Here is a 13,971-nt window from a genome sequence, read left to right on the forward strand (position 1 = left end):
AATATAGATTTCCTACATGTTCAAATTATTCCAAATTTCACGGTTAGGCATTAACAAATTTTTTTTTTTTTTTTTTTGAAATCAATGGTAGTAATTGTATTAATGAGAACAAGTATAAACATAGCATATACAAAGGTGGGTCTGGCTTACCTCCAATAAAAATTTAACAGGATATCTCCTTGTGTTTGAAATAAAAGCTGCCACATCATGTGCTAATAAACCTACTATGGAGATTAAAACTTAATAGCAAAAATTAACAAAACTCACCCATAGAACAAAGTTGAAAAATATTTGATTGAGTAGGACCAAAGTGAACCAAATAAGACTGAAGTGGACTGAATAGAACCTAATGGACCGAATAGAACCAAAGTAGACTGAATATGACCGAAGTGGACTGACTAAAACCAAATTGGACTAAATGGACTGAATAGGATGGAAACATACCAAATAGCTAGGACCAATGTGGAAGGAATAGGACCAAAGTGAACTGTATAGGACTAATGAAACAATCAAAGACAGTATTAAAGTTTTGAAATACATTTATTTCATAGTTTAGTAATTAAAGGTGTCTTGTCATTTAAAATTTGAAATGACATAAGATGTTGTACACTATTATATCCAAAAATTAAATAAAAATTTAGATTCCTTTTTACTTAAATGGAGAGGGATTAAAAACCTCTTTGTGGTATAAGGATCCTCTCCATTTGTATATAATAACACATTATATGCTATTAAATTTAAAAAAATAAAATTCTAACCATAAAATGAAGAACCGATTTATAATTTAAAAGACTTAATATGTGAGTTGGATAGATACTCAGCCATAATACTGTTTACCAGGAGGGAATTGAGAATCTTTTGGACTCTGGAGTACAATAGGTTTGTTTGTGTTTTTCTGTAATAAAGCAGTAGCCCTATGCATAGTCCAAATCTTCTGTCTCACTTTTCCTACTCCACTCTATACTCCACCAATAAAAATTTACCACGTGTTCACCTAATTAATTAAATACTATCATTACTAATTTATTAATACTACAGTTATTAATTAATAGTAATATTTAATTAATTAGGTGAACACGTGACAAGTTTTTATTGGTGGAGTATAGAGTGGAGTAAGAAAAGTGAGACAGAAGATTTAAATTTCTATGCATATGGGCTACCAGGTGCATTTGCCCACCCTCTAGAAAATAATAATCATCTTTTGAATAAAAATCAAGGTAACCCAACAAATTAAGAAGGGAATTAAAGATATTGGTTTAGGAAGTAGAAACTATTTTAAGAAGCTTTTTATGGGGAAAAAAACAATTAATTATTTTGACAACCTTTTATATTTCTCTTGAAAGTGGTATCAAAATCTTTTTAAAATAATTTATTAACAATTGTTATATAGATACCTGTTAACAGGACCTAATTAAAAAATCAACAAGTGCTTATGATTATGTTGATTACTCAGATTTAGTGTCCAAGACTACAAGCCCACTAAGAAGCTAAATTAGATTATATTTATACGACAATTTTGTGCCAAATATCCTTCTAATCGAACTAGAGTTTGATGCCAAGCTTTTTTAGATTTTCAATACACTCTAATTTCATATAAATTATCCTTCAAAAATATACTCAATTTTTGGATCAATTATATTTATATTCAAATTCATCTATGTAAACTTAGCAAATATAAAAACACTTAACATGAATTTATTATTATACTTTTATGTAATATTATGCATATGTATAGTCTACTACCTACTAGGTAAAATAAAATAGTCCCATATGTGTGTACCTAATTGGGCCGGGTTCTATTTAATTGCTCCTTTGCAGATGTAGGGGCTATAAACTTTTTATTTTTATTTTTTATTTTTTGAGAATCACGTAGGGGCTATACAATTACAAGCTAGTATATATAAATGACGAAGTTTGAGGTTTTTTTAATTTATTTTTTTATCTCACAATATAGTGTCATTAGCCTTTAATTTGTTGTCTTACAATTTACATATCATTATTTTAACATATTTTTTTAAAAAAATAAAATTATATTTTATACAGATTCTATATAGATTCTCCTTCATTTACACCCTCCATAAATAAAATCTTGTCATGTCATTTTTCTTTAAATGGTAAAATAGATAATTAATATATAAACAGAATCGTAATAAATAAATGCTTATTAATAGCTACCATAATTACCAAATTTCATATTTAAAAAAAAAAATCAATATATATAAATAGAGGTCTCATATGGAAGTGTATGAGGTCTTGGCGCTCTAACTTTGCATTTAACCTTTTTTTTTTTTTAACCTTTTTTTCATTAAGTTTTCTATATTAATATGTGCTGTGATGGTCTCAAGCATTTTCACTTTTCAGTTTTTTATTAAAAAGTGAGAATACACAATTTGACCGATTCTCCAATATTTCATTTTTTTTTTTTTTTTTTGATAAAGTTTCATACTTTTCTCACAAAATCAATTAGAAAAAATATATTGTTTCTCAAAAAAAAAAAAAAAAAAAAAAGAAAAATATGAATAGCATAAATTTTTATGTTGTATTCGAGTCTTGTTGATTCTCAAGAACTTTATTTTAGATCAACCAAATTTAGTTCATGTTTTCGATCATATTTTTAGAATGTTTTAACCAACTATTAAGAAATGTTTGTGTTTCGATTAGTTTTATGCAATAAGATGTAAACTAGACAGTACTCTGTGCAATGCTTAGTAAAGTTTAACAAGATTTATATTTTTGTTGTCTTTTATTTTTTGTCTAAATATGAAATTTAACAATTATAATAATTATTAACAGGCATTTATTATAATTGTGTTTGCATAGATACATACTATTTAAAGAAAATATGTTCTGGTAAGATTTAAATGGAGGGTTTAAATATATAATATAATTTTAACTCAATTAAAAAATATATAATAGTATAATGAAGTTTGACTTCTTCTTCTTTTTTATGTAGAAGTTTAACTTTGGTTGATGTCATATATTTTAAAGGAAAAAGGATTGGTAATAGCTTAAGGTTATAATCTTACTTAATAAAATAAACATTACTATATATTTTAAAAATCTAACCGTTGAATTGTATATTATTTATGTCCTCAATATATATGTTAAATTTTATATCAATCGAATATTATTTAATATTTAATCTATAAGCTTATATTTTATGCATAATTTTAAAATACAAAAACTTGCAATTTAAACAATTTATTAATGACATAACTATTGATCTTTAATTTTCTAGAAATTTTACAAGCAAGAAGGATATAAGAAGAATATGTAATTCAATGATGGATTTGTCAAAATCCACCTCCAATAAAAATATATTGAGTAAGATAATAGTTTTAAAATTACAACTAATTTTGTAACTAAATTTTGCCATAATTTAAATTAATTTTAATGGTTGTTTTATTGGACTCTTGTACATCATCCATGGACTCACTCACTCACTAACCAAGTTAAGTAACAAGATGGTTATATAAGAGATTTAGGATTTAATCTCTAAAAACTAATTGGTGTTTTAGTTTAATGATAAAGAGCTATCATTAGAAGCGGACGCTATAAGTTGAAACCCTCTCAACAAAAAGTTAAGTTACAAGATAAAAACATAATTTTTTGCTTTAATTACAGATGTGAGATAGTGAAATGCATTTAACCATCTTCAATTTGACTCACTCTTTTTCTTTTCTTTTCTTTTTTTTTTTCTTTTTTATAAAGATATGTATGAAGAAGTTGATGTCCCCTTCGGCCTTGCCCCACACACACATGATGACATGAATGGAATTACCATCTGGCCAAAAGGAACTTGACAATACTACACAGGGGAGGCTGAAGGCCTCCAAAAAAACACAGGTCCCATATATATTTGTAGATTTTTTAAAGAATTTTTTTTTTTTAAATGTCTAAACTATATTGTGTAAGGATAAAGGGCCCAGAAATGGATATTGGGTAGTGGGCCGTGTCCAAGGATAGGTAGATACTAACGGGGGCCATACAAGTTAGTGGTCCATGGAAGAAGAAATCTGGCCATAAGTGGTTGGGAGTGTAATCCGAGGAGAAACACCTCCTCAGCTAAGTAGAGTAGAGGTACAAGGTCCAGCCTTTCATCAAGAACAAGGCATAAGATGATTATACTGGTACAGATAAGCATCAAAAAGGGATAAGACAAAGGAAAGCTAAGAAATATCTAAGAAGAAAGCTGCTACCACCGCATTAAATGCTCGGCAGCTAACTCCTTGACCGCATTAATGTGGAGGTGATACCTGAACAGTGAAATTTAGCCTTACAACTACCCACAAAGACTTCAGAAAGGTGCTGATGAGACAAGTATTAAAGCTAGAAATCTAATCTACAAGTGGAGGGTTGAGATGAATGGAAGAAGAGGAATATAAAGAAGAAAAACCCCACTGCAAGTGGAGGAGGAGATAATCTAGAGAAAAATTACTGTACACTCAAAAACTGTAATTATGTTTAAGTCTAAGAAAAATATATGAGAACTACCATCCTTGGACGTTGCCGAAGAGGATTCTCTTTGCACAAAACTGTTTATTCAAGCTTTCTTGCACCATTTAGCCTACTGTGATTATTGTACAACTCATTGAAATTCAGTTTCTAGCCCACTCTCTACAAATTCATTGTTTTTGGCTTTTTGGGCCTTAATCCTTTTCATTATTGGGCTCTGAGTTCAAATTAGGTCTTTACATATTGCAATATTAAAAATAAAAACTAATAAAAAAAGAATCATTTAAAATTAATTGAGTCTCAAAGAAGTTGATAAATTTTTTATTTAGAAATAGAAAAAAATATATAAAATAGAAATTTTAAATGAATCAAAAAATTAAAAGATAATGAAATAATATACACACGAGAAATTGAACAATAAAAATAATTATAATGATATTCAAATGAGTAATATAATATAAATCTTGATGATATACAAAAGAGTAGACTATTTTCCAAACATATTATTGCTCATTTTGCTAGTGATAGGGATATTTTAGCCATAAATTTAATACCCCCAAAACATTGCCAAAAAGGTCGTTGGCACTTGGCACCCACATACCCGTTAGCTTCACGGAAACAATGGTAGAGTTAGGCCGATGACATCATATGGGACGACCCTACAAGGAAACTTGACATGCGTCTCCATAAGCTGATGGGAATGCTAGGATGGAGCAGATGGCTAACGGATGTGGAGAGGCTGACAAGGTTAAAGAGGCCAACAGGTCCAACCTGGCTTAACTTGACCCCCACAGATATCTATGTAAGGAAATTTCTTGTATCCCACAATCAATCTTAATCAAAGGAATTCCTACAAGGAAAGGATACTGCAAAGTATGTGCATTAATGAGGATCTTCCCTTCATGGAAAGATCTTCTCCACCGAGAAACGAAAGTCAGCTCTATACTATTATAAAAACCTCAAAACCCTCACAAATCAAGATACGCATAATTTATCACAACTTTGACACTTTAGAGTTGTGAACGTTTTCTAACTTAACTTTCGGAGAGTATTTGGCCAGTATCATACCAGTACTATTTGCAATGTCTTCTTTGTTTCTATTTCGCAGGTTCGGTCTAGAGCATGTGAGGAAAGTGCGACTCACTGACGATTTTTGGCAACATCAGCTAGAAATACTTATTATAATTTTTCTTTTGCAAAAAAAAAAAAAAAAAAAAAAAAAAACCTCAAATCCAAAATTTATAAAAATATTACTTTAGATCAATTGGATTGGTCATATTATTAATTGGAAAGAAGATGTTAACGAAACTTAAATAAATAAATAATTTTCAATCTCAAAGAAGTGAGAACCAATTAAATATTATAATGAGATACAAAATTATTAAGTAAATATAAAAAAGGACCCAATTTAATTATTCTTACACCTTAAACTATATATGGGACTGGCTCTGATACTGTAATTGTATCACATTTTCTAAAAAGTAAACGTAATTTTTCACATAATTTAGGTTATTGAATGCTTGCAATATATACAACATTATTAGAATCATGTCAGAGATGTTGCTCATTTAGTCCGTAGTATTTTATTCATACACAGTTGTGAAAGGTGAATATCTTTGTAGATAAATTGTAAATGGTGAAGATCATGGTGCCACTTTTGGAGCTTGTACTATTCTAAACGTTTCATCATGCTGCAAATCACTTACCAAAGAGGGGATGACAATTATAGCAATAGGGCAGCATCCATGATTTCATGTTTACATATAATTAAAGCAGAAACTTTCTGAACTATGGATACAAGAATTTCACAAAGAACTCCTTCAATCAAACATGCCATAAGATTGCTTTCAAAAAAAACATGCCAGAAGATTCCAATGTCTCTCATTTGAACAATTCAAGTTTTTGATACAGATTACTACTTATAATACTAGAACACATATTCATAACTCACAACCTGAGAAGTGAGAACCCTCTCACAAAATTTGAGACAGTTTGAGAGAGAGATTTGAATTTTTGGGATGGCTATGTTTTGCTTCAATGGGGTGCTTGGAATAGACATTTTTGTTGAAAAAAACTGATGGTCTTACCCTTGCAAGCAGCCTCAATATTTGAAAGCTCCTTAGTCCTTATAGAGATATAGATGCATAATCAGTTGTTGGCATATTAACATCACATTGCCCCAGGACTGAAGCAACTCAACCTTTGTAGTGCTTAAATTTATGATTGCAGGCCCCTCCAACCTTTTGATGAAGCTCATATCTGAAGGGAATCATAGCGCAAATCTTTTGACCAACGAAGGAAACTCTATTAGTGATCTTTTTGTTTTGCATTCAAATCCTCCTTTCTGTATTTTGTTATAGTTTTTAGCTGATGCTTGGGGTACTATGAACCCTAGTCTTCGAACCGTTCATTAATCTATGTTTCCTTCTAACCAAAAAAAAAAAACGAACAAACAAACAAAGGAGAGAGGACCGGGCTGTGCTGGATCATAATCATCATATAGTACCAGGGGCGGAGCTAGAGGGGGCCGAGGGGGGGCACCTGCCCCTCCTGTCTCCTCCCAAAAAAGTCCTCATATTTTTCTATAAAGCAAACCGTACCCCTAATATGGAATAAATAAATAAATAAAATACACATTTTTATTTGAGAAAGTTTGAAAATGCAACAAATTTTCACAATATTTTTACAAAACTCTTATTTTTAGTTGAGATGCATCTCAAAATAGATATATTTTATTTTTATTTTGACCAATGATATATTGCTATTTTAATTTATTGTCAAACAATTTTGAGATTTTGGGGTATTACTCAAACAACTCCTTCCACTTTAAACAATGAGCCCGACACAAAATAAATGCCATTGCCACCAAACATGTTTAGACTTTTGACCAATTTGGCAATTTCAATCCTTTTTCTTTTTACTTATTCAAATTTCTTTCCTTTCAATTCAGTTTAACCACGTGGAACTCAAACTTTACACAAAATAATAGTAATAATAATAATAATATCTTGTATGACACTAAAGCAATAAAGTATCCATTATTTATTTCTCCTTCATTTCTTGCATTTTCATAGTTTCAAATTTTGATTTTTATCATAAATCTAAAATTTAAATAATTAGAAGAATAGAGAAAGAAAAGTTGAAATTTATTTTCTCAATTTATTTTGAGGATTCAAATTAAATGTCTAAACTTGATGTATATAGATTAATCTCTTACTTTGATGATTGATCGTCAGGAATGTTTTACAATTATTTAAATTTTAATAGATTTTGTATGACAATTATTGTTGTTTATAATTTTATTATTAATTTTGATTAACAATTTTAGGCTCTTTTTTTATTTTTTTAATCTTGCCCCCCCCCCCCCGTTCAACCAGGGAAGAGGATCTCGTACCGTACTGGGGGTACGGCCGGTATATACTGTACCGGCCAGTGAACCGGTACACTTACCCCCTCATTTCGTACCGGATTTAATACCGGACGTACCGGCATTGTATCGGCCGTACCAGCGAATTTCGGGTGTTCCGGCCGGAAAATAAATACCGGCCGAAACACGAAAAGTCTCATTGGTAAGGAAAGAAAACAGAGAAAAAGGAGAAAAGGAAGAAGACGATGACGAAGCAAGGGTTGCGCCGTGAAGCAACTGCTTCTTCTTCTTCAGTTCTTCTTCTTCTTCTTCTTCTTCTTTCCTTTTTTCTTTTTCTTCTCTGTCCGTCTCCCTCTTTTTTTTTTTTGCTGAACCTTTTTTTCTTCTTCTTCTCTGCCGGACTGTCCGTCTCCCTCTCTTTTATTTTTTTGCTGAACTATGTATGTGGTCCGGTTTCTCTTCTTACTTTCTCTTTCTTTGTTTTGTATTTGCTTTTGAAGTTCCTAAGCTTTCCATGTGACTATAGTACACTGCCATCAGCTGCCAAGCATTGGAAACATTGAAAAGCTTTTAATTTTTGAATAAAAGGTGAGCTCCCACGTTAAAGCTTTCCACCCCTTCTTTTCAGCTTTGGCCTTTGAGCCCAAATGATGTGACAATAATGTACGTGTATTGCCATATTGCCATAGTATTACAACAAATTTATATTTAGACAATGCTAATATTATAATATTTTAAACAATTTTTGTTATAATTTATCGTGTGAAGAGTTATAAGTGATGAAAATGTGAACTCACATACACTCACAATTTTTTTCACCTCACACACACACATACATATATATAAACAACTTTTATATTTATTATAATATACACATACATACATACTATATATATATATATATATATTTATAAATATAAAAAATAACGGTAAATCCAAAACGGTACACCGGTATTGACCGGTATCCGAAATATATCGTACCACTGACCAAACCGGTACAGTCTCCGGTACGATATTAACTCCCTTGCCTTCAACTGAAATCTTGGCTCCGCCACTATCATATATGCCCACACCCAACTGATTAACACCCTACCAGCCTATTTTATAACAAAAAGCCACGTCTCATTAATTCTCAGGGAAAAAAAAAAGTGAGAAATAATTTGAGACTATCCATTTGCACATGTGGTTTCTGTTCCATTTGGTAAGAATATATGTTTTATGTACTCGGATGCCATGTGGTTTTTTCTGGGTTCAATCTTCTTCTTTATTTATTTTCATACTTATAAGTACTTTTATTTTTCTATTTGTAGAATTATTTTGTTCCTATCTAGAAAGTAACACTAGACTTGGTCGTTAAAACAATAATCTACTAAATCTAAAATGTGAGATCTGAAAGAGTGTTTTTATTCTACCAACAGAAAGAAGAGTATTATTGCTTTCAAAATTCAATTAAAGTTAACTTATTTATTGCAATCTTTAGCTATTTTGATATATTCTCAATAATACATGCACCCATATATGTATGATGGCTAAGGTAGCAGTAGTTCCCCTAAAGGAACTCTCAAAAAAAAGTTCTTTGTGAGAGATAAATTCCTTCAGTTTCAATGTGACACACGAATAAGCCGACATGAAATTGAGTATTCATCAATCTCTTTGTTAAGAAGAAAACATTAGGCAGCATCACACGCTATCATCTTGTATGTCATTCCACACCATTAAGTTACATATCACTCTCTACTTTATTAGGGGTTATTACTAGGTATTCCGATAGTATACTCCCTCCCTCTCACATAAAGGTTGGCCCCACACACAATGAGGCACACTCTCATATGAGGGGGAGGGAGTATACTCTCAGAGTGCCCAATAAATTTCCTTTTATTAGACACAAGCATTACATTTTCTTTATCACGGATCTCCCAAAAATTAAAATAACCCTTCAAATAATTAATGCAATTAATGAAATTCCACTTGCACATGCACAATCCAATTAAAAAAACGAGGTTTTGTTGTATTTAGGAATGCACCTATGAATTGGCTGACTGTTGTTGTCATGGTTCTTGCCTACCTCTATGTTGTCTTCCTTGTAAAGAGATTGGTGTGTGATTGATGCATCATATATGATTCATTCGGTGTCATGTTAAAACCTTTGAGATCTCTACCGCCAAAACTACTACCATTTAGTTTTGTTAGCTATTAAAATAGGAGAATGACAAGACTCTGATACTAATTGATTTAGTGGATAGTCACAATTAACAAAAAAATATTTGTCTTAAGAATGAAGCCTAAATCTTGAAAGAGATTCTTTAAATTCACAAAGATGGTTTTTGAATCCATCTAAGAAAGAATAAGAGAAAACCTTATTACAATTTTATTAATCAAAAAGTCTAAACATCTAGGGATTACAGCAACCATTTTATAGTAAAGAAGTCCTAGCCCCCTAGGGTGGCTTGTGAACCATATAAAACCCAAATTTATGGAAAGGACTAGATTAGACTTAAAAAAAGAGGTGCAATTATAATTTTTTTTTTTTAAGTCTCAAATAGAACGTAAAAATTCCCTTTTATATAATGATCCAATTTTTACGAAGACGCATTTAAACAAGGAAATAAAGATCAATTTCAGAAGTTTCTAAATAATAAGAATAATAATAAACAACAAATATTAAACTTTATATTCTATCATACATCAAATTATCCTTGTAATTTAATCTAAGGAAATAATAATAATAAAATTATTATTAATATTAAAAATAAAAAAAAAATAAAAAAGCAGTGGCATATTAGATTGGTTGTACCAAACCTGAACAAAATGTAAAGGAATGTTTATGTCTCATGATTACAATTATAAGTGGTTGAGATCTCTCATTTTAGGTAGCCGATTGACCCAAAAATCATAATCTCTATTCCTTTCTTTGCTAATAATAGAGGTTAGATCATAGATAGATGGGGTGGTCACGTGTGTTGCTTATGATCCACATTTGTAATAGCTAAGGTTAAAGACTTAAAAGTGACTATGCCCTTGTCCTTATAAGGCATTCGGTCATTTAACAATTCATAGCTTTTCTATCAATACATTTAAAAACAAAAGGAAAAAATACAACAACAAAAGGAGTGAGATTTTTTTAGCCCTTCACGAGAGTACTTATTGTTATTATTATTATTATTATTTATTTTTTTGCAAAGGTAAAGTCAAATTAATAATTTAATAGTATCATCATCATTGTTGTCCTAGCAAATTCTTCCGTGATCACAAATTCAAAGTGACATGTATGTATCTATATTCAACAATAAACTATTTTATTTCCTGAATAAATCAATGACAAAATTTTGACTCCAAATTAATTTTGAACTATTTTTTTTCCTAGCTTATCATGGTTCATTAAAAAAAATCATATGACTATAACTACACACAAACAGTCTTTTCAAACATTATATAATGGATTGGAAAAATATAACTCCAAATAGATTTGGAGCCGGACTTTTTCATAAATCAATTGAATAATATGAACCGCAATGATAGATAGCTTTATCAATGATAAACCTTTTTTTTTTGGGGGGGGGGGGGGTTGTTAAACCAAAACATAGGCAAAACAAAAGAAAACCGAACTAGAGAAGCATAAAATGACAACTTCATGGATCTCCAACATCATGCCGACGAGCTCAGTTCAGATGCAATCATTTCTGCATTTATTACGTCACAACTACCTTACATTGTATTTAATGTGATGCAAGATGTTCATTTATCTAGTAATCTAGTCGCCTAGTTGCACCTTACAAATTTTGGTATGTCAGAGTGATAGTTGTAATATCACCTCAAAGCTTGAGATTGGTGGGATATGTTCGAGCGGGAAAAATGGAACAATCAACACCTTTAAATAGGCTTCCCAATATCGTAAAGTGGTATGATTTTTGAGACCCAAACAATAGTACTTTTACTCTATTAAATTAAACCTTTATTAGTAATTATGTAGATTAAAACCGATTGACTTTCGAGGGCCATTACCTTTCCACTTCAAAGGATTCCACCTCCCACAATTGTCGTTAATTTCTTGAGCTAAACCTAACCTAACTTTATCGTTAGAGTGTCACCGATGAACCCCATATGAATAACTAATTTCATAAAAATTTTCGTTATTATTCATACAGAATAGGGAACACCCCCCCCCCTCTCCCCGGCAACAAGGGCAAAGCCAGAGGGTTGAGGGTGGGCACTTGCCCCCCTGGCCCTACCCAAAAAATCTATTAATATTTCTTCTATTATATTATATAATACAATAAATGCATTTAAAAATTATATAAATAAATGGTTAATAAATAGGATGGTTTTTTAAAACCAAAACCAAAACCCTCCTAATATTACATTTTTATAATTACAATTTCAAAGTGATTTTTTTTATGTAAATAAACCCCAAATAGAAATAATATAATGAATATGTTACTCTATTTTGAATTTTCTTGCATTTAATTATTGCTTAATATACACACGAATGAATTGTTATTTTGCAAATTGATCTCAAATACTATATATATATATAAAATATGTGTTCACTTGCACGCGCATAAATGTAATTTTTGCCCCCCCTCAAGTCAGATCCTAGCTCCGCCACTAACTCCCAAAATAAATGTGTGTATGCGTAGGGCTTACAATAAAGGAGTCCAAATCTTCTGTCCCACTTTTCCTGCTCCACTCTATACTCCACCAATAAATACTTGCCACGTGATACTATTAATTAATAACTGTAGGATTAATAAGTTAATAATGATAATATTTAATTAATTAGGTGAACATGTGGTAAGTATTTATTGGTGGAGTATAGAGTGGAGCAGGAAAAGTGGGACAGAAGATTTGGACTCACAATAAAGCCTCTAACACGAATACACCATACCTATCCAATAAAACAAAAAGCCGTAACACAATAACATAAATACTTTGAAAGGGGCATTTCACCAAACCAAATTAAACCCATCAAAAGGAGGCACACAACTAAGACTCCGCTCCTTCCTAAAGCTTTCTTTTATCTTGGTTCAGTTTCCCTTTAAATGCAAGCAATAGACATAGTCTACCTCGGCTAAACCTTTTGTTTTTTTTTTTTTTTTTAATGCTCAACCGTATGTAGAGGGTAATTGGGTCTGCAAAATATGGGTGAAATAAAGAGCTTCACAGCTCATCAAGCAAGCAATGTATTTATTAATTTGATGGGAGGTAACGGAACAGTATTCAATTTGAGTTCTTTAGTTGAAATAGGCTTATCCTCTAGACTAAAGAAAATTGAAAATAGAATGACAATTAAGTCAATAACCATGAAGAAAAAAGGGTGAGAATCTGAGACGTTTGTCTGTACTCTATAGGTCTCTCTAGCATGTGAGATGTTTATGCTGTGTAAAATGGGTGAGATGCATGTGTAAGCTTCAGAGGCTTATTTTGAGTAGTTGGTGACAGGTTTTGATGATCTGAGCATGGAATAGACAATGAGTAATGACATGCAGGTATTTCCCATTGCCACCAAACAGGCTCCATATATAGAAACAGACAAGAGTCACAAGAACAACGCAAATTTGCATTTACTAATTAATAATTTTTTAATTTTTAAAAAAATAATTCAATTATTATAATGGAGAGGGATGATTTAAATGTTGGAGGGCTGGAAACACCAAAAATGTCAATTAGGTTATAAGGCTTTTGACTATAAATTAATAAGTTTAGAAACAAATTCTTCACAAATTTTTTTCATAATTGACGAGTCTTAAGTCTCGATGGAAATAGTATGTCGTAAATAAGTGCTAATAAAAATGGTACCAGTAATAGATTTATGTGTAAAAATGACATATATGTATATAAATTATAACTTGCAATTTCAACGATCGTAAAAAGATGGTAAGAAATTTTCTCTTCATGATATTTATTTTTACAACTATGAAATATCCCCCAACTTAAATAAAAAAAATAAAAATTTGAGAAACAAATATCCCCCAACTTGAACATAAGCTCAAATACCAAACGCCAAAAGGAAAAAGGCAAAACCATGAATGGAAAAGGCTCCAACTTGCATTGAAAATAGCTTCTTTTTTTTTTTTTCTTTTTTTTTTGAGAAACTCATTAAAAATAGCTTTTCACGTGTCATTGATTTTTTCAGCCTTGAATTCTTTGAT

Source organism: Quercus suber, unplaced genomic scaffold (genome assembly GCF_002906115.3).
Source record: "Quercus suber isolate HL8 unplaced genomic scaffold, Cork oak 2.0 scaffold_526, whole genome shotgun sequence".
NCBI lineage: Eukaryota > Viridiplantae > Streptophyta > Magnoliopsida > Fagales > Fagaceae > Quercus > Quercus suber.